The sequence below is a fragment of the Liolophura sinensis genome, chromosome 1 (assembly GCF_032854445.1).
Source record: "Liolophura sinensis isolate JHLJ2023 chromosome 1, CUHK_Ljap_v2, whole genome shotgun sequence".
Taxonomy (NCBI): domain Eukaryota; kingdom Metazoa; phylum Mollusca; class Polyplacophora; order Chitonida; family Chitonidae; genus Liolophura; species Liolophura sinensis.
In genome coordinates, this window is record NC_088295.1 from 20,801,501 (window position 1) to 20,824,541 (window position 23,041).

Consider the following 23,041-nt stretch of genomic DNA (forward strand, 5'->3'; position numbering starts at 1 on the left):
AAAGTATATGAACAGAAATTTTTTTAATCATTTTAAAAGTCAATCTAATCATTTCTAAAATGCAATACTCAGAGGAGAAACTCTTCTATGCTTCCTTAATATGCAAGTCACATAGATGCATGTTCACATAGGTCAATCTACATTAAATATGTTTTTTTTACTTTTCTTACCAGAGATGTTGACAATTAGCATTTTTATTCCACACATACATGTATATGCATAATCAGGTTTTCCCAGCAACAAGTGCAAAGCATGTATACAGTACAGTTGTGCAGGCAGTGACTCGCAGAATTTCTTTAGTCACGTTGAAGAGTTCACACATCAATGTAAGATTATTCAATCAGCACTTACTTAAAGCTATTGAGAAAACAAGTTTAACTGAAGCATATCAAGCAATTTCAAATATAAAACTAGAACTTTTCACTTTCGAAGTCTCCCTGAAATTCTTACAAAATTATTACTTGTGAGGCACATGTACATCTATATCAGAACTTACATGCTCTGGTACATATACAGGTATGTGTACATCTATTTCACCAGCTGTTTCACATAGCTAGTTGTAAAACAAGGTGACATGTACTCTCTTTGAATTTTTCAGAGAAAAACCTGCACTTCATTCTTGAGCCAAAAATCCTAAACACATGACACTGGTTTCACTATGCTTTAAAATATACACATATACATGTAAGTACAAATTACATGTACCAATGCTTTGCCATGTTTCAAACAGCACTGAGTCCCATTAAGATCCTCATGTCTATTAGAAGTGCTAATAGTGTGTTCCTAAATTTGTCGAATACATACATGTCTTAGCTCCTTTTATCCATACAAACATTCATCTTTTTATGTACAGTGCTCTATCATTCCATAATACATACATGTAGGCCTAATCCCATTGGATTTAAATCCAATCTGCTTCTGATTTTTAACTCTGACCAAACATTACAACATACAGAATCATCGGTACATACAGAAATCACAGTTTCCTGGCATCAGATGCAGATAGTAAACAGTACCTAGCACTACCTGCGATTGGCACCACAGAAAGCGGATTTATCTAGTCATGATGGTCAGTGCTTCATTCAGCCATGCTGCTGGTGTCCAGTATTAGTGTACTCCTGACCTTTCCATTTGATCTCACAATTATCCTGTCTATTTACTCAGACCAAATCCTCATGAATACTTGCTCTACATCTCTTCAAGATAAGTTAATGATGTTTAACCAGCCATGAATTACTTCAATGACTGCATAGTCTTGATGGGTTACCAATAAAAGCCAGCTGCTTTTTGGGAAAGGCAGTGGAAAAGCTGCCCTAAGCATCCCCTGTAGACCATTTGTTAACGCCATCAAATTAACATCTAAATCTCGGCTGGGAGGAGAAAATATATCAACTTGTGGTATACCAGTTCATACATATGTAACCCTTCATCATTTATTACAGCCAAGGCGTTTCTTATTTCCCATGATTACCAACTTTATTTCTCTCGGGGCAGCCGTAATCCATGATATTATTGATCTAAGCACATCAGAATTGATGGATGATGTTATAATTTATAGGCTTTCCCAGATCCAATAGAATTTGGCTATTGTTCAGCAGCTCATATCCTCTCTACTCTTACTAGGGGGCTAGACCACATTTCCACACACTCAGTGGTTATATCTGTGGGCACAAAATACAAACAGTTCACCTTCTGGGTAAACACTATGGTTCTACTGCTGACTAAATAAATGTATTACTTCAGTGTTAATGCTCTTGTAATGATAGAATGTAGCCAGTCCCATGACTGCGGGTCTACAGAATCCAGGTTATTAGCTACACACATTTCATGGCTACTGGTGCCAGAGGAAAACACTCTAAAGCGCTTTAATTTACTACTTACCAATACATGATTATTGACGACACTCTAGCCAATAGGGCAAACATGTTTTATACAAATACATCTATATCCACTCTAGCTACAGTACATGAGATATCATATAGTTCAGATGAAAACTTATGAAAATAAAATGTGTCAACTCGTATTGCCCTTATAATAATAAGTACAGCTAATTATATTTCTCGGATTCTAATTTACCTTTCCTTAAACTGCAATATATGAAAGTTCCAAGATTTTACATAAAGGGATACTTGATTACTAGTGCTTTCAAATGTGATAGATGGCAATCTAAATGTACAAAATGAAATCAGAAAATAATCAGTCCACTGCAATGGTAACCAGAAATTTGAAAGCCCCTGCTTAAATAGAAACCTAATTCACCCCAATATGAAGCTATATACAAAATGTGTCAAAATGAGCTGCCATTATCACCATGTACATGGATCTGAATACATGTACATGTATGTTGAATTCAACTCAATTCAGGTGATGGAGTATTTCCTGATCAGGTTTCAGCATCTGCTGATTCTGATGTATTTTCATGAGTTTCCACCGTTTACAGTGGCAGCTAATACTTTGCCCACCATATCCCTCATCAGCATTCTATTTCTCTTGCTTTTAGATGTTTTTACATGTATGACACTTATATGGCATTCTACATGAAACGCTTTGTTTTTTTTTCTCCTAATATAGAGCATACAATGTACCCATGTAACAAAAGTACAAAAAAGCTTTTCATCTTTCATCTTGGTGCCGGGTCTGGAAATTTGTTTCATTGCTGTTTCATGCCCTACTCAAGAATAGTTCTTTTTTCAGATGGCAGCCATGCAGCATTGTGGTTGGAGGAAACCGAGCAGAACCCGGAGGAAACCCATGACCATCTGCAAGTTGCTGACCAACCTTCTTATTTACAACTCACCATGTAACTCTAGAAATAAAGTAGCTTGCTGTGGTGACATCAACGGTGATAGCTGTCAAAACAACTCTGTTGGGGGGAGAGCCAGAAATGGGGGCGCTAAGTTGGTACCTGGTTTCCCATATGTTCATCGACAACGTCATATTTTAATATTTCTGACCACTAATGGAAAATATGCAGGAAACGGAGGTTATTAAGAAATATAAAAGATGAAATGAATTTTTTCCTTCAATTTGTGGGCATTTCATTCTTCAAACTATTCTCTTCATGTATCCATTAAATTATTGGGAACTGTCTTCTTACAACTGCAAGGAAACTTGTGAAAAGATTATTTGATTTTAACTGAAAGCAACTGGTCATTGTGAGTTACAGGTCAACAAAAAACTGTCTAGTTTGATACTTCGAGATAATCCTGGATGTTGGGTGATGCTTCCAGCTACACAGTCAACATATGCAAGGCTTAAGAGGACTGACTGAGGTTAAGCCCACTTTGATAGCTTTTATCTATCTAATACAGTTCACATAAAAAGCTCACAAGATCACCCATTTTTAGCTTTAAAGTAGAAACCTACTGATTCCAGACAAGTTCTTTCTCTTTCAACCCGGCTCCATGTCAAGGCTACTCATCAAAAAACAATGAGACCTTCTAGAATATGTGGAATCGGTCCGGGAATGCAGTGATCAATCTAAACTAACCCTCAGCTGTTGGTGTCGAGTGTTTTTCAGAACCACTATAAGAAAAAACAAACCAAAAAAAAAAAATAGCTACTGGTCCTTAGTTGCTTAGGAAAATGGTAAAAAACAACTTTCAAACTTAACTGGCTCAGGATTCAGCCCAACAGAAAACAAAAGCTTCTGAAGATTTCAGACATTTAGTGAATCGGAAAGAGTGGTCTATAAACAGCCTGGTCAATTACATGCATTTGACCATCCATAATTGATGCAGACAACTCACTTTCATGCTTCTGCTACATGTACCTGTACTGCTAGCACAACCCACCCAAAACTAACCTCTTGCTATAAGATATGCAGACAAGACTATGAGGAAATTATACTTCCTCGGTGGGGAATCCCATTAAACTGTGTTCTTCTGTGCGCATTAAGTCGCCCCTCCTAAATGGAAACTGTCCTGGTCAGTGATGAATTCTATGGATACCCGGTTACCAAAATGTCAAGTGGTCTGTGCTCTGGATCACAAGCCCAGTACACATAACTAAACACAACAAGACTTCAGGAAATAGGGACCGTGAGCCAATTACCTGGCAACCATTCACAGCCATAAAAACTTTTGTCACAGACCTAATCACATGCGAGCAAACAAACTAAATTACACGCAAGCTGCCTATTTACATACAGACTAATCAACAAAGCAAATATTTAATTGAAGTGGTATATTTTTATATTCTATTACTTCAGCTCAATTTTAATTTTACTTGCTGGAGATGGTATACCATACAAACATGGGGCAATTTATTTACTTCACTGTTGTTCAACACAATTTAACACTCAAGAATTTTTCATTTATACAATATTAGTCAACTTTAGAGGTGGGAGGAACCAGAGTGCTCTAGACAATCCACCAACCTTTGGAAAGTTACTAATGATATGTATATGTCTCAGGCAACAAGAAAATAGAATATTCTTACATGTCCACATGAAGGGTCCCCAAACTGCAAGGCCAAAAACCCTTTCACACCCTTACAAAACCTGAACTTCCAAATTCCAAACCTACCAATCATGTTTTCAGATGCACGACCATACAATGTAGTCATATGACAGAGAGCTGGGAGTAACACAGAATACATGGGAGTGAAGAAACCAGGCTGCTTACTGATTTGTTTGACCAATCCAAGTTGGAAAAACTGAGCCCTGACAATTGGCCGTCTTTATACTTTGCACATTATCTAACATCTAATTCACATGAACATACACCAAAATCCTGACAAAACAGAATTGCTCACCATCACCCCCCAATACATGCAAGTAACGGTCTAGTCCACAGGGAATACCTAATAACTCCACTTAATCCAGCTTAGTCCAAAGGACTGGCAATCATATTAATGGATTTTTTTGAGGGGGGGGGGAGGGGGGAGGCGTGGCAACAGATCAGTAGGACAAATATGGCCGTGCTGTCACATGACCCGGCAGATAGTGAACATGTTATGATAGTGATACCACTATCACCATTTGACCAAATTCCCAAGACAAAAATAATCAATACTTCTACACCACAGCTGCGAACAACAGCTCCATGAATATGTAAAACATCTGCCATTCCACACACAGGTCTAGTCAGTTTGACAACCTAGCACTAGACTATTTTTCCACAAAAATTGACTTTCATGTAACTGTATATTACTGCATTACACATGCAACAGCATATTTATTTATTTATTTATTTATTTGATTGGTGTTTTACGCCATACTCAAGAATATTTCACTTATATGATGGCAGCCAGCATTATGGTGGGTGGAAACCAGACAGAGCCCAGTGGAAACCTAAGACCATCCGCAGGTTGCTGCCAGACCTTACCACGTATGGCCAGAGAGGAAGCCAGCATGAGCTGGACTTGAACTCAAAGCAACTACATCGGTGAGAGACTGCTGGGTCATCACGCTGCACTAGCGCGCTAACCAACTGAGCCACGGAGGCCCCACATGCAACAACATAAAAATGATTTATTTATTTATTTGATTGGTGTTTTACGCCGTACTCAAGAATATTTCACTTATACGACGGCGGCCAGCATTATGGTGGGTGGAAACCGGGCACAGCCCGGGGGAAACCCACGACCATCCACAGGTTGCTGTCAGACCTTCCCACGTACGGCCAGAGAGGAAGCCAGCATGAACTGGACTTGAACTCACAGCGACCGCATTGGTGAGAGACTCCTGGGTCATCACGCTGCACTAGCGCGCTAACCAACTGAGCCACGGAGGCCCCACATGCAACAACATAAAAATGAATATGCATGTATATGCATATACATGTAAATTATTTACCCTCTCAGAAAATTCTAATTTTCCCACCAGTGATGTTACGAACCTGTATAAATGGAATTTTGTAAATGAGACTATGCCAGCTGTTTGGCTGGCTTGATAAATACAAGTCTGACCAACACATCAAAGATACATGTACTACAATCCATATGCTTCTGTGACAAAGTGAACAGATCAATAAAGCAATTTATTTTTTTCACTCTGCAATGCCTCAAGACCCTCTCAAGATTGCTCTGAGTTCAAGTCCAGCTCAAGCTGGCCTCCTCTCCTATCCTAAGGTCTTCCCTGGTGACCACTGCTCATCACAAATGCCAGTGTGAATCAGTGTATGTGCTGTGCCGGTGTAAAACACCAATCAAATAAATAAATAAAATTAGTACATGTGCCGATGCTGGGATTGTGTGTCCAAGAATTTAATGGTTAACACTGATTTACCTAAAAAGAATAATTTAATGTTCAGTATACTGTATTCTGTAAATACATGTATATTCTGTGTTCACTGTGATGTTGGCCAACCTTGCCATGTTGTTATATCTGTATAATCAAATCATGAAACTGCAAACATGTACATGTAAAGATATCTTTTTATAAGTAGAAAAACTGAGGCATATTTCTTATGTACTCTTGAAGTGTGGTTAACTTAAGTATTCCACAGGGCCACATACATGTACATCTATCATGAACTGTCACCCATGCTTCTGACATGTACATGTAAAATGAGCTTCCAGATTTCCAATTTGGCACAATTGGAGGGGGGGGGGGGGGAGCAAAATCGGTCTGTTTCCTCAGACTGGGAAGCAGATGTCAATATAAAAATATCCTACGATCAATGTCTCCATACATTTGACAGGATAGAAGACAGCTCTACAGCACAGGTGGTCAGAAGGATTAAATCAACCAGTCATCACTCAATGTCAAGACACAAATGGATAACAGTACATTTCTTACGCCAACTGTAGCCGTTGCTACCATGATCTAATACATAAATGATTGTGGTTGTCATTACACTTGTCTAGTTCCTTTGTGCTTGATTCATGGGAAAATGGATCCACTAATACAGGCGAGACTATATAGACTAAGAGACAACTAAGGGCTTTGGAGTGTCAAGTAAAAGTACATGAAGTTATCCCCTGTAGTTAAAATATCAGCGCTACATTATGTTATGAATATTGTCATACATGACCTATCACATTACCTAATACATGAATGTGGAAATATACTTGTGTTTAGCAACAGTACATAATCCCAAAACTTTCTAACTCAGTATTCATCTAAATACAGGCAAGCATGACAGAGATTGAAATTTTGGGCTGTTAAATCTGCACATGTTCTCAGGAAAGTAACATTCTGTGTTTATTCAAATTGGACTTTCATGCCTTCATCAAGAATATTATAAAATCAGTCACTCAGGTGTATGGGTCTAGGACGTATTCTTAGAGAGAACATGCATTATAAAGCAGTATGCTGACTGATTCCTAACAAACTATGAAAACATAAAGCAGTGGCCAAACAGAGCCCGCATGATTTTATGTAAGGATGACTTAAGAAAGGTAAATATAATCTGAAGTGAAAGAGGAGAAATCTTCTGAAGCTAAACAGGAAATATTGATAGATAATTAATAAGCTTCTCCTTGATCAATAATTTAGTAAGCACTCTTCCTTAGTAACCTGAGGGAGAAAAACCTAAGGATCACAAACACACACACCAATATATATGGAGTACTCACATGCACAATACGGTATACCCAGTTATAGATGTACATGTATCTCTGGCACAACAAAGCCATACATCAGGAGGGTGGATATTAAGGTCAGGTGAGGTTCACTGTAGAGTATATCCAAGGTTGGGTTTAACATGTTTGGGGTGAAGCTGGCAGAGCCACAGTGTTGAGAACTGTACTGTTCTGCTAACAGGTAGAGTATCATATTGACATGCCATCTCCCAGCACCTTCATCTCTAACCTCATTCCACTAGAAGCTCTGTCAGGAAGACTGGCCTCACCAGATTTACACACCAATCACTGCACACACATTTCAGGTCAATTCCTCTAATCGCTTTGAAATAACTTGTCTAAAGCCATTTCATATCAGATATATAACCTAGTGGTTCAAGCGCCAGATCAAGAGACTGACATTTTAAAAGCCAACAAGCTCATGACTAATAAAACCATCCATCTAAGCTTTCAGTGTGGCTGGAGAAAGATGAAACCACTGCCTCTACACCCCCCCCCCCCCCCCAACCCCACCCCGCTGAATAGAGTGTGTGTGTGTGAGAAAGAGAGAAAGAGAGAGAGAGAGAGGAATTCTAAGTGATCCATAGGCTATGCTGACTTGTGTAGCTGATTGGGAGGCTAGTGGACTAACAAACAGGCTGTAGGGCGAACATACATGTTCATGTGCACGTATATCACAGCTCCAGCACCCCCTCAATCAGTGGTGTAACTGAATTTTTTTGGTGCCTGTATCTCAAGTCAACCTGCCCTCACTGGAAAGGGCCTGCCATCAGGGCATATGATAGCCTTAATCTACCTGCCCACAGCCAATGTCTGACAGAGCCAAATATTACCAAATGCCTTTGACGGAATGGATGATAGAATGAAGCACAAGCAGAACATATATTATAGAAATTGATCATTCTCCTGTCTTGGTCATACCAGTTTAATTAAATTAAACACTGAGGTCTATAATTTTCAACAACTTCTAATATTTACCTACCTCAACGTCTGATGGTTGAATTAATAAGCCCAGTAGGTCCATTCCGCAAGGCACTTTGCGGAATGCAGTGGACATTTAAATTCACTTTGAAACAGCGGCACACGCCAATTTCTGGTGTGCATTGAAGAGAATAGGGCCTTTACTACCACTCCTGCGAGTATAAATGTTCGTTAGAAAACGATGCAAGCTACACAATTGCAGCTTCTCGTTAGCAAGGAATTGATGTTAAAAATACGAACTCTCCTATGTTCGGCTTCGCGTACTAGATGTATGCATCACAGTAACCGTACCACAAGGAAATGAGCCACAGAGAACACAGACAACTCTCTCACCCAATGGCGGAGCTCTTGTGTGGCAGAGGCACGTTTGTCGATTTAACAACAACAACAGAAGAGTAAAAGGTTAACACATGACATCCTTCGGACATTACGAGTTGAATTTTATTTGTAAAGGAGAAAATCAACTTCGGGAAATAGAAGACATCGAGGCTACACGAGCCCATAACATGCCTCCAATTACTAATGCCACCAAAATGTGCATGTATCTGGATAGCAGCTACATCCATAGCCTACTGTACTTTGCAAGGTAGAGCTCTTTCATGAATTGTTTATTCAACTGTTACCTTTAGGTTCAACATCACCTATTTTTCAACTATTAGCACAGCTGTGTTTGTATCCACCTCTGGATCTCATCACAACAAAAGCAGAAAACTTTCCAGACAAGCTAAAGGCCCTGAATATTGCCTGAAATCTGATACCATACACAGTGATGATACAACAGCATTCTGAAACACCGAACCTAGGCAAAATTATCAATTAATGGCTTCGGAGCCCGGGTTAATTGTATAATTTGTACTATTTTTTATAGCCATTTTACACAGCACAATAATTAACCGATCAAAATAACCATTGAAACAAAAAGAATATACAGAATGACTTCATTATACACCAATTTATTCCTCCATAATTATGTTCTATTATTTTGGAGGACATGAGCATGTGCAAGAACATGCTCTACTTTAATAAAAAAAAAAGCCACTCAATCCCTCACTAGAGTGTATCTTCATCAGAAATAAGAAAATTCTGACAATTCCAATGTTAAATCAATAATTTAAAGTTTAGTGTTTACATAGTTACATGTCTTCAGCTCTTCACTGGTACCTAATACTTTCAATAAAATCACAGAGGCCCAAAACAGACACACGAAGCATTTGTTCATAATAATTTATACATGCTGAAAGAAATAAAAACTCATGAGGACTACTGAATCTTTTATCATTGTGCTATGTGATTAGTATAGACAAAGATATGGTCAACATTCATGGGAAGGTCTGCCAACAAGGTCCACCCAGGTTCCTCCCATCATAATGCTGACCGCTGTCGTATTAGTGAAATAGTCTTGAGTATGGCATAAACATCAATCACATAAATAAATAAATACATAAATAAACAAATAGATATGGTCAAATACATACTTTCAGGTACTTATATCATACATGTACCTCCTAAATACAGAAGAATGGCTTCTAATGTGAGCACGTTAATGTAAATGACATTTTAAACTTTGCTGCCATGGAAACAAGAAACAATCAAAATTATCTTGGGTTAAATGGGACCTGAACTGGACACATATACCAAATCTGACAGTTTCAATCCAATGTAGTTTGGCATCCCTTGTGAGCACACAAAAGATTCGTATTCTATTCAGCATATTGCACGTGTGTTGATGGGATATAAAAAAAGTGGTGTTATTCCAGCTACATTTCACTGACAAGCACATATGCCAAATGTAGGCAAAAATCACTGCAGGCATGTTATAGGATCGCGTAGCCTATACAGACTGTAACCAAGCCAGAACTACGGTTCAGTGCTCACATGTACTTGTATAAAACATGAACATACACACTTGGAAAGTTATATGTATATGCATGTATCAATGAATCACAGAAACAATCCTGTATGCCTGAGGATAAAAAGGCTACTGAAAAAAAACAAAAATGAAGCATTTTATGGCTATGTTGTATACCGTTGTTGTAGGCCTTCACAGCGATGAAGTCACTCCAATATATGGAAAAGACCAATCCAAACAATCAGACCACGTTTAGACTCTTTCTGTAAACTCTAGGAAATCTGACGTTAATTTGATACTGTTCATGCAGATCGAAAATGAAATCCTTACTCTTGCACATGCTTCATCACTCTTACAAAACGTCACTGTGACACGCGACTTATTCATAACCAGCGAGATAGTGTTGGTTGATCCAAATGCTGGTTTGTCAAAATCATCTTCAGTGTGCAAGAAAATCAACATTTGTATGTTTATTTATGTGACGCAAACAACCAAAACACAGCGGCTAGAAGTGTTAAAGTGTTAGACCATGATGGTCTAAGAAGAAATGCCATGAAATGTATGAATTGTAAGAATATGAGCTGCTGATAATCATTTACAAATGCATTGAGTGTTCTGGCACAAGAGCAGGTGAGATTTATTTAGAGACTGAAGCATGACAACACTCCAAGTAGGTCAACCCGACAGCTTCCTACAGCTGATTGTATACATGCGTATAAATATTGACCGCAAGTTATTGCGCTAAGACTCGCAGAAAGCTACGTGTATAGATCATACGTAAATTAAGCTATTCATGTTTTAAACATTCAAAAAGCAATTCAGACATTTTTTCTTGATATATGTTGCAACACGTAATCGGGTCGGAATTAAAATTAGGACAATTTCAAAGGAGAGTGACTGTAGTCTTGTGGGACGGCCAGACATCATGTATAAATGTATACTACCCAGCCTACATGGACAAAGATTCTGGAGCTAAGAGGTTAGCCTGTTGACAGCATGCCTGGGTACATGTGTGTGTCTCATTACCAGAAGTTCTCGGCAGGATTCAGACATTTGCATTTTTGAATTTTAGTCCTTTGATCATTCATCAAAGCAATATGCTGAAAGCAGATGAACATTAGGTCTTCCATCACAAAGACACACTTCTGAATACTGTATCATTATGTAAATGACTTTTAAGCATCTAAGTGAAAGCAGACTGAAAATCAATACACTTACACATGACAGACAAACAAACAAAATTACAAGCACTGTATGAGCAATGGCAATTTGGATACAAAGCTTTTACACCTGTCTTGTTCTTATTCCTACATGCAGATTAGCATTTGTAACATGCATAATATACCTGTACAATGTCTTCTATCCAGAGTATAAGGTGGCCAAGCAGACAACTTGTAAAAGCTTGCTTTTTTGCTGTGTGTGTTGTTATGGGTGTTTTTTTGGTTTTCATTTTGAACCCTAGATGACTTTTACATTTACACTGATTAAGCTTATATTCTCACATTCAATGGTTTCAGTCTAAGAAGTATGATGAGAAGAGGTGCTTAGACAACACAGATCGATTGGGACCTCTTCATAACATCAGCCCTGATGCAGGGAGTCTACGCATGATCATCAATGTGCAGCATTAGACATACATCACACAACACTTTGATGTGCCGTTTGCCAACCATAACATGAAGAACATGCACAAATAAGCTACATGTACATCTACTCTTTCACCTTCCAGTGACATCAAATATTAAATCAATCTAACCATGCATAATTATTTAACATTAAGGTTCATGCACACCTCTGTTAATAATATGATTGTTGGATGAGGAGATTTTTGTATATTACGAATCAGCAAAGGAATATCAGGATGCAACATATAACAACAATCATGCCGTGGTATATTTCTACAAATATTAAACTTATATTCTTCAGTATATCAACTTTTAAATCTTCTAGTACCCCAGTTTCATTCTTTATTTATTTTATTGTTAATCTTACATGTATACTCCAATAAATTTGCAGTTCTATGATGAAGGTTAGTTTGGTGGGTTTTATAGTGGAGTGCCCGTGGTAACCACCATTCTTAAGTGAGTTAAGGCAAACTCTCCGACTTGTCACATATAGAAGTCACATTGGTTGATTGCAAGTTGTCTCCAGCAAATTTCATCCATGACTACCTGTACATGGGAAAGCACTCTGGGCAGCTTACTCCCACCAGTATCCCATGAACAATGAAAGAGAGGGAACCTAGAAAACGCCTGGACCAAAAGTGGGATTAATCCCACATCTTATGTGACCTAGTGATGGAAAGGTAAAGAGCTTGACCTCTGCCATGGCCCATTCCAATTTTATTTATTTCTATCAGAAATTAAAACGAACATCCTTTCAGTGTGAATAATACTTTTGACAGATGCTCAAGGCTTCAGCTAATGCTTCCATGATCAACAGTCACCACCTTCTCCCAAAATAAGCTTAAGAAACATACAGTCATGGAAAAAATTATTAGACCACTCATATTTTCTTTGGTTTCTTGTTCATTTTAATGCCTGGCAACCCTAAAGGTGTATTAACCGAAGATTACAATGAATACGACAAAAATCCAGCTGATTCCATAATACTTTGTCGTATTTGATATGCTTTAAGGTCAGTTGTATTCCTAGGGTGTATGCGAGGCAATTTCATGCTTTCCATTTACATGCAGACTTACATAAAGAGTGGTTTCCTGTTTACATGTAGGCTTACATAAATAGGGGTCTCTTGTTTATATATTAAGACGCAGCACAACTCGGTAGTTGTCAGCTCCCATAATGCCTAAAACGAAAGAATTATGTGGAGCCAGAAAGGCAGCCATCTTGGCACAGCTGGATACTGGATTGAGCGAGCGACGAGTGGCCAAAAAACTGAAGATCTCTAAGACAGCAGTTCATTACACCAAGAAAAAGCAAGCCGAACATGGTACTACAAAACTGCTAGCTGGTCGAGGCAGGAAACGTCTTTCTACCCCACGAGATGACCGAGCACTCATCCGGTCCTGTATCAAGAATCGTCGTCAGACCTCCAGAGACCTTAGAAATGAGTGGGCATTGTCAACAAATGTGACTTGTTCAGCAAGAACAGTTCGAAACCGACTTCTTGAAGCTGGTCTAAAGTCGCACAGGGCGCGGAAGAAGCCCTCCATCAACGAGAGGCAGCGGAAGGCCCGCTTGCGTTTTGCGAGGGATCACAAGAATTGGACTGTTGATGATTGGGCTAAAGTTCTCTTCAGTGATGAATCCAATTTTGAGTTGATGCCTACTCCAGCCAACTTACTGGTTAGGAGGAAGCCTGGGGAAGCCTACAAACCAGACTGCCTTGCTCCTACTGTAAAGCATGGGGGGTGGATCAGTGATGATCTGGGGTTGTTTCAGTATGGGTGGAACAGGACAGATGCAGTTGTGTGAAGGGAGAATGAACCAAGTCACATACAGAGCTACTCTTGAAAACACTCTTCTTCCATCAGCTGTTACACTCTTTCCTGGCTTCGAATGACTGGATTTTCCAACAAGACAATGCCCCTTGCCACACGGCAAGGTCAGTTAAAACCTGGATAGAGAACCGGAACATTCGAACCATGAATTGGCCTGCTCAGTCACCTGATCTGAATCCAATTGAAAACCTGTGGAATATTATCAAGTTCAAAATGGAGAACCACAAGCCCAAAAACAAAGCAAATTTGTTCGAATTTTTGCAACAGGAATGGGCTGCTGTGACCGCAGGGCAATGTAACAAACTGGTGGAGAGCATGCCAAGGTGCATGGCTGCAGTCATCAAAAACAATGGGCATGCAATCAAGTACTAACTCCCGTATGAGACTGAGAGTCATGTGACTACGTGACTAGGAGACAGGAGAAAAAATGAAATGCCAAAATGTTTTTGAGAATACAGTTGCCACATCTACAGATGTATGAAGTGATTTTGGTCATTGTCAAGAAAGTCATAGAGAACTGATAGATATCACCTCTTAAATAAAACCCTTATGAACTATTTCTGTTTTCATCACTTTCTTTGCCCAAACAAATGTTCCTTCAGTTGTGCAAGGTTTTAAAATGAACAAGAAATGGGAGAAAGCAAGGGTGGTCTAATAATTTTTTCCATGACTGTATGGCTGAAGTTCAGCTTATGTCCCATGAAAGTACATGTACCACAGACTACATACTGGAGCCTGTTCCAAGCTATGTAAAAACATATCATTCACTGTAATGTGTGCTAGTGAACTACACTGAACTACCCACTTTACTTTACAAGCACAATAATGAGGTGACAGTAAGCATTAATTACAGTCAAGAGCAAAAATCAACTTTTTTGTGTGGGCAATATTCCCAATTTTTCTCTTTTACCTTCTGACAACAGGAAGTCTGGCTATACTAGATTATAGTGCTGCTGGAGTGCACCGTTGCAACTACCACATGTGAGCTGCAGGGCTTTGCACAATTCCTTTGTAATCATTTCACAAAGGTCTTAAACAAGATGTTAATCGAGAAGATGGAAGTATGGCATGGAAATGCAAAACAAAAAGCTCCTGGGAAAAATAAATTAAAAAAAGACGGGTACCGTTGTTGTTGTAGCTTATATGCAACAATGAAAAGTCTGCAGTTTAAACTTTGCTTAAGTGTATTATGAGACCTATATGTATCATACTGTGCATGATCAGTAGCTTTAGACTTGGGCAATTACACTTACTGTGTGATTTGATCCCCTTACTTTCCCCCCAATTATCGAGTCTTCAACACAAAAAACATTGTTTGTAAACTATTTATCACAGCAAAATTTGTTATAATGAAACTACATACTGTACTGCTCTAATGAAGGAAACTTTATCAATGTACCTCGGCCTATTCCTTAACACATACATGAACAGATTTTCTGGTGGAATAAGGTACATGTAAACAATACTTTTTTGCTCATGACCCTAATGTAAATGACCAATAAAACCAATAAAAATCTCCAGGAGTTTTGTTTTGTCAAGAAAGAAACAATGATTAGAATTTATTTCGAAATGCCCTAGGCCTCAATTCTAAAACATACATGTACCAATAAGTACATGCACATGTACCGTAAGACAAATGGGATGTCATGTCTCAAGATATAAGTTAAATATTCTGGAATATGGTGTAAAACACCAATGAAATAAATAAATCCTGTCTCAAGAAGCTAGAACAAATCTAACATCACAGTGTTATCACACACAGCACCAAGATAACAAAGATTTTTATGGGCAATTATTTCATATCTTATCCTAAAGGCTGGTGCACCTATAGGATTTTACAGCACCTAATCTGCCACTGTTGTCTTTTTAGTTTTTATTCTAGATTTAGAGTATGTTAAAAGTTTATTCATTAGAACAAAGCACTTCAGTTTGGGAATTGAAATAAAAAAAGTCTGCCACAGACTGGTCCAACTTAACTTCATTGTAGTGAACTACAACAATAACAGGGGCTGGTGTCTCCAGTGGGTTAAATGTGGATAACTTTGCGGTCCGTCAATGTTGTTACCTGGACACCTCTCTCTAAGGGTTTTTTTTCTAGCCAATTTCTTTTTAGAAGCCCCATTTGAGCTATCAGAAAACTCAATATTTTTTCGTCATCAATGTATCAAAAACTCAATGTTTCTCCCCGTATAATATTTCCCAAACCTAAAAACTCAAGATTAAATCTGTTAAAATTTTTTTTATTAGCCTCTTCACTAATTTATACTCTTTCTGAAATCATAGACCTGTGTTAATAGATATTTTTAACTTTGATTTGATTGTTAAGTAACAAATTATGTCATCTCAGCTGTTGATTTTACACCTAATTCTCGTGATAATGATGCAAGGCGATTGAGTATTTCTAATCTATATTAACTACTATTTTCCAGAAAAAGAGATTGTGTAACCCAATGTACAGTAGCATTACCTGTGTATACATGATTGTATACATGCATATATGTCTAAAATGTCCTTAGGTGAAGAGGTTATACTGTCTCATACATTTCTAGTGATTTTTAGTGAATTAGTGATTTATGCAGAACAGTAAACAGGTGGAAAAAATATGGATGTAAACATTTACATTGCTACTTCAGCCATACACAAAGGCCATGTTTTGTACAAGTTTATTTATCGAGTAACATTTTGTGTAGCCGAACAGTCTAGTATCCCACTGAAACGCTGCGAAACATATGAGCATTGAATTGACCCCTCTAGTGAGCAATCATTTGTCTGGGGGTGATTTTGTTTGTCGGTTAGGGAAAATAGCGACTGCTGAAAGTGTCCCATCTGAGGCGAGGAAAAAACCCAAATCACAACCTTGTGCGTGCATAACCTTTGACCAATACTGGTGATGTGCTGACGACTCCAGCCAGAGATGAAACAAAGTTGGCACTAATCCATAAGCTAAGAAACACATGTTTGAAAGAGGAACAACCCCTAAAGTCAGAGAAACATAGAAACTCAATTTAATTCATAAAAACTCAATATAAAATATGTCTAATACTCAATTTTCCGATATTTCTAGAAAATACCCTGTCTCTGTACATGTACTTTTCAGGTACCAGTGAAAATGTTTCCATAGAAACACTCACTTGAATAAACCATTAATACTGGTTTGGTACTGGCTTGGTACTGGCTTCCCAATGGCTGCACTCTGTTTACGTTTAGCCCTGAAGTACCCAATTCTGCAAAATATCCGCTGTGAATAGAATGTCACAACTTTTATGTCAGGCCAGCATTAAACTGGTTACTTGTTACAGCAGAGTTCCTTTAAAGAAACCATAAAAAGGAATGCATCAGAAAGACTAAAAATCAAAGATTCCTCTATTGCCACCTATCCAAAATTAGGTGTGGCAATATCTGCTGAAATGCACACAGATTTGAATCAATTTCCCAATGCAAAATAGCTTACCGGAAATTCTTTTTGTTTTCATTCCATGTGAATTTTGTCACTACAAAGTCTTTGTGACTGAACCAATGATCCAGTAAATTTCACTCTATAGCAAAATATAAATAGCAGTAAGTTCAGAATACTGCCTGGTCCAACACATGTGTTAGCTAATTAAATGTCTTCACAACTTGTAAATCATTCAACATAATTCAAGCATACCATATAAACCTTCACGGTTTCCAAAGGCCTGAGATAACATCAAGTCAACATGTATCCATATGTATATACATGTACGTTTAGCCAGGAGGGTGTCTCAGTGTATTTGAGACACTTTATTCCAACAAAATTAACATTGAACAAATAGGAAAAAATTGGGAATGAGACACCGTGATTTCAACCTCTGGCTACTTCATGCATGTTTCTGTCATTTGTTAATTTAAATCAATGCACGGCCACTTCACCATAACAAGCTCTAAACATATATACATGTGTAATTATGTAAAATCAGGGCCTGAATTTTAATGAGAATGCGCAAATCGATTCGCCTAAAAATTCACGCCACTATGTCCGCTCTACATACGAGAACCTAACTTGATTCTTGCATGTGAGTATTTAAACTCTTGCAAAAATACTGTTGAAAGGCTCGTCATTAGCCACAGGCGATTGCAATTGTTATGTGATAAATTCCCTATTGTACAACAACGACATATATGTTACCACCTGTGACCTTTCTTCTAATTCGCGGGCACAAGTATGTTTGCCTGACAAACATTCAGACAAATTTCAAAATGGATGTCAAATCAGAGCACGTGGTTGCGGTTGCAACTCCATAAAGGGCTAAAAAAATCTGTCACTAAAAAGACTCCGTTGGTGTGGGAGCAAACTCACCATTTGAAATATGCATTTCCCCAGGCTTTTCACATACACAGTGGAAATCAATGTCATAAAGAACAGAAAGGTAGCTGAAACAGCCTGCACCATGAGGATATCTATTACACAGTTAGCATGCACACAACACAAAGATTTTCACAAAAGGTATTTGAAAAGTGCAGCAGGCCATCATGAACAATATTACATGTAGTGTGTGCCAGTATGGACACAACGTGCTGATGACTGGTAACACCCAGCTATTAACCCAGGTGCTTGCCGGAAATCAAACTGGGTTTCTGTTCATATGTGCAATGCTTGAACACATGTTTGTTTGTGTGCTTCCTGCACAGATATCCACAGCTCATGTGTACATGTAGACATCTAGGCTAACACTGCCACAACAATGCCATTTCCACCAAAAATCTGCAAGATACATGTACAAAGATTGACAACAGAACCATATCCTCTGGACAAACATGCTCCCCTGTCAATGCTACACAACACAGAGGGTAATGTTATACATGTACATATAAAGGTGCAGGTATATCATACAGGACATCTACATATATACCTGTACCCCATCAAACACATTTACATTCTGGGGCCTCTATGGCTCAGTTGGTTAGCACACTAGCGCATCGTAATGATCCAGGAGCCTCTCACAAATGTGGTCACTGTGAGTCCAACTCATGATGGCTTCCTCTTCGGCCGTATGTGGGAAGGCCTGGCAGCAGCCTGCAGATGGTTGTGGGTTTCCGCCAGGTTCAGCCCTGTTTCCTCCCACCATAATGCTGGTCACTGCTGTATACGTGAAATATTCTTCAGTACGGCGTAAAACACCAATCAAATAAATACATAGAACATTTGCATTCTGGTAATTGTACGACATTCTGTGTGTAGTTGCAATGCCTAAATGAGGATTCATTCTACACATTGCAACTACACACAGAATGTATATACACATGCCTTTAAACCGTAGCCATCATTACAACTATTACATACATACACTTTGAGCAACATATAGCAGTTTGTCATACAATATGCAAGGGTCCTCACCCATACGAACTGTTGAATATGAGTAAATACTGAGCATACATACATACACACATACACGTAGGGATCATCAAAATAATGGATATTGTGTCAACCTGAATGTGATTTACTAAAAACAAAAAAATCCTGACTACAAATTATCTGATGTAAAATATGATTTTGTAGGTGAAATTCCCATGGCCGTTGTAATTTAAAACTCTATTTAAAACATGCACCTTGTATATAAACAGATTAAGGAATTATCTTTCAAGAAATTATCTTTGCCTCATTGTAAACCTTCACTTTTATTCTGAGGATATGTACATTTCAGACATACATGAACTGTTATGTGTATCACATGTATGCCGTGATATGGACTGTGAGTGGGAATCCTATGAAAATAATTTTGTAATTTCTATGCTTAATACAAAGGTACATGTACACATCAACAATATACAAATATGTGTACAAGTGTACAAGTATAACATATTCTCAGTCACACAACGATTTCACATACGTATCGCTGTTATCAGATGAAGGTACATGTATGCCACATGTCCCATAACAGGCAAGTACATTGTGCATGTAGTAGACTAAAATATTAAAATATACAAGTCCTATAGATGTACCTTGATCACCTTCTGATACAGCTGTGCACGTCTCATCTCAACAAATATGTACTGTCAGCACCTCTAATTTACAGCACCATGAACAATTTTCAAACATTAAATCAGCCATCTATGTATTAAATCTTAACTGAAAGTAAAGCAGTAGTATTACAGTACAGCCTATCTTTTGTATGCATCCTGCAAGAGAATCTTCAGTCCTATTAACACATCAGGGTTGGAAATTACCACTGACTTGTCCGTCAAAATTTATATGCAGCATGCACATGTGCCAGGTTGAATATTTGGTGATGAAAATTTGCTACTCTGATCAGTTTCCCAAACTGGCGTTCAAGTGGATTCATAGCGACGCCTTTCATTCGAAAGAAATTGTCAAATTACTTTAAAACATCACTTCGTCAGAAAATTGCGTTTCCATGAAATGTACCAGACTTCCTGTACGAGGCTTTCCTTGTTACGAAAATAGATTACACTATTCACATGCTTTTTCACTGAGCAGAGAACGTAAGGCGCACATCGCGATGTTGGCTGCCAAATGAAAAATACTGATTGCTAAAAACAACCAGCCAGCTTAAACTGGGGTTTAACAAGCATTTGACTAATGGATTAATAACCAACCCAAGCGATGAAGCTGTTCCAACAACAACGTCAGCTATGCGACGACATTTCAAGGAAGATTGCACCACATGTGAAAATTACAGTGACTGCAAATATCAATTATTAAAACAGTTACTAAAGTACACAGTGGATCTAATCGTATATCGGCCAACAGTTCAGTGCAAAAAAATTTTGTCCTGTAAGTTGCAAAAATGTCCGATAACTTTCAGGGATCAACAGGACAATTGTCCTGCTGGCTTTACTTCTAATTTTAATCTCTGCAGAGATTTCAGCCCTTTTGTTTTTTCCGATACTTTTTGTTAGAAATTGAGAATCTCACAACTTGACCCCAAAACACAAATAAAATTACATTCAATTTCCAACGGGCAAGTAAGCATAAACAGAGCATGTAGCGATATACATCATCAATGATGACTAGTAAATGGACATGTAAACAAACGAATTAGCTTGCCTCATGAATTTTCTCTGCCTACAATCATCCATTTCCTGTACATATGCAGGTCATCAGTACCCAGTGACCTGCTGGTAACAGGCACACACATGTACATTTAGTGTATACAGCACCTTTCAACACAGACCAATCATTTCAAATGGCAGCTACCCTAAGCTGCTTAATGAACAAATACATCCTTATTCCATAGAGTAAGGACACAAACATACATTGAAAGTTCAAGTCAAAATTTCACCTTTCAGATTGTTCAATGAAACCCCTTTGTTCTGATGTGACATCATTGTGGCCATGCCGTCCCTTTCTCTAGGATCTGAGGAATATCACTGGGTGCCTATTCTGGGTGACTCACAAGCCTGATGTATTCCCTCCTCTACGAAAAAAAACACACCCTCAATAACTTTCCTTCTCCTATTGATAAAATCTGATCAGGAATAGAAAGTGCCAGCTGTAGGAATAAACAAATGCCTACAAAACTGCCTTCTCTCAACATGTTCAGAGAACATTAGGTGCACAGATCCATCAAGTCTGTACTTTCCAATTACATGAAATGAACATCTGCATGTAAAAGCACTTGAATCAGTTCTACAATCAATTATAGTGTAGAAACTACACTGGGTAACAAATTTCTGTAATCCACAGAGGGAAAGGGCTTATCAATCAACAAGTTCTCCAGCATGCAGCTGCTAGCTGGAATAATACTAAATGGGCCACATGAAACAAGATTCATAATCTACAATTATAGAATACACATTCACCCATCTAGTTTAAAATGAGGAGGAAAGTAAACAAGAAAAATAAAATTAAAATCACTGATTCACACAAAGAACATGTATTATATGTATGGTGAAAGTTTTGAGACTTTCCAAAGCACCTACTTGTACTTGACATAAATATTTTACGATGTATACAGGTACAATAACAATGACAAGATTCATGTTACTCGCTTAAGTGCAATACGAGAAATTCTTGACATTAAACTGAAAATGCCTGCAAAAAATTATTCCACAATTAGAGATTGCAAACTTTCTTTTAAAGCCTTAATGCATCCATCATGATACACAGAAAGTTTTGTCGTACACTTTTGCAGTATGAGAAATACATATCTATGCAATTATTAAGTTTCTGTATTGAAGGATTGCAACACCAGCCAAATGCAATATGGTCTTATCTTCATGCCTCTGTGATGTAAGTTTGGTTTGCCTACGATTACTCTTCCTTGAGATACATGTATCTTGCAAACATGGAAGGCGCGACAAACAGACAAAAAAGATATGTTTGTGCCTGGAGACGGCCATGCCCTCTGGCTAAAGGTGCTGAGGGGTAAGAAAAAAAAAATACATGTACATGTAGGAAGGAAAGAAAAGGTCTTACAACATTCTAGATCATATGACACATGCAAGTTATTAGCTTTTCAAATGTATCCTAACCAAAGTACACGTATGTAATGTTCTGTGTTCAGTACTGCAATCCATGCAATCCTGTTCAATTCCCAGAACCCTGTTTGCATGTTATAAACCCAGGGAGAACCTATTGGCAGAAATCCGAGATTGACAGGGGCAACCATCACAGTGCCCTGCCACAGACAAAATACAATACAGAGTCACTGGCCGGGATGAGCAATTGGCCTTTCCACATCACCTTGCAGCATAACATGTATGCCAATTAGTCTAAATGCTCAGCTTGGCATCTGTCCAACACTGAAACAACACCATGTTGACTTTCACCCGATAAACATGAAAGTACATGTATAAAGGTGACAAGGTTAAAGCACTGCCAGAAATACTGGCTAATTACCCCCTCACCTCTTCGGGAATCACCTCGGTACATGTATCTACCAATCTGTATCAAACAATTTTTATTTCTTGCCTACTTTTTTTTCCTAAGCAGCACAATTTGTTAGCAAAAAATTAAAAGCAGTGTTGGAAAACTACAGTACAGTACAATAACATCTTTACATATTCAGAGGAACTCCGTTGAAGCTACTTGAGGAGGAGAACCTTATGTGCCAGTGTATAAGTGTACATAGAAACCAAAATCTTGTCGTAATGTATCACTTCTGCAACACTGAACTTTGAACAGTCTACATGTATAACCCTAGTCAAAACAGCAACCTTTGTAGGCATGCAATCTACAGGAGACCAAATCTGTGCGCATTATACATGTGTTCTTCACCCCCTCCCCAGTTTACTCACTGGCG

The 23,041-nt window shown here is 38.3% G+C and overlaps 1 protein-coding gene across 3 annotated transcripts in view; it reads right to left on the reverse strand.

The window, feature by feature from the left end:
- LOC135461501 (G protein-activated inward rectifier potassium channel 3-like) overlaps positions 1-23,041 on the reverse strand; it is a 68,058-nt gene that overhangs the window by 34,638 nt on the left and 10,379 nt on the right. For 2 of the 3 annotated variants that reach the window (XR_010443363.1, XM_064738631.1), the window contains exon 2: positions 21,080-21,214. The exons of the other annotated variant lie outside the window; for it this stretch is intronic. The gene's annotated coding sequence lies outside the window, so the exon portion shown is untranslated. The remainder of the gene's footprint in view (positions 1-21,079; positions 21,215-23,041) is intronic. 3 annotated transcript variants of the gene reach the window in all.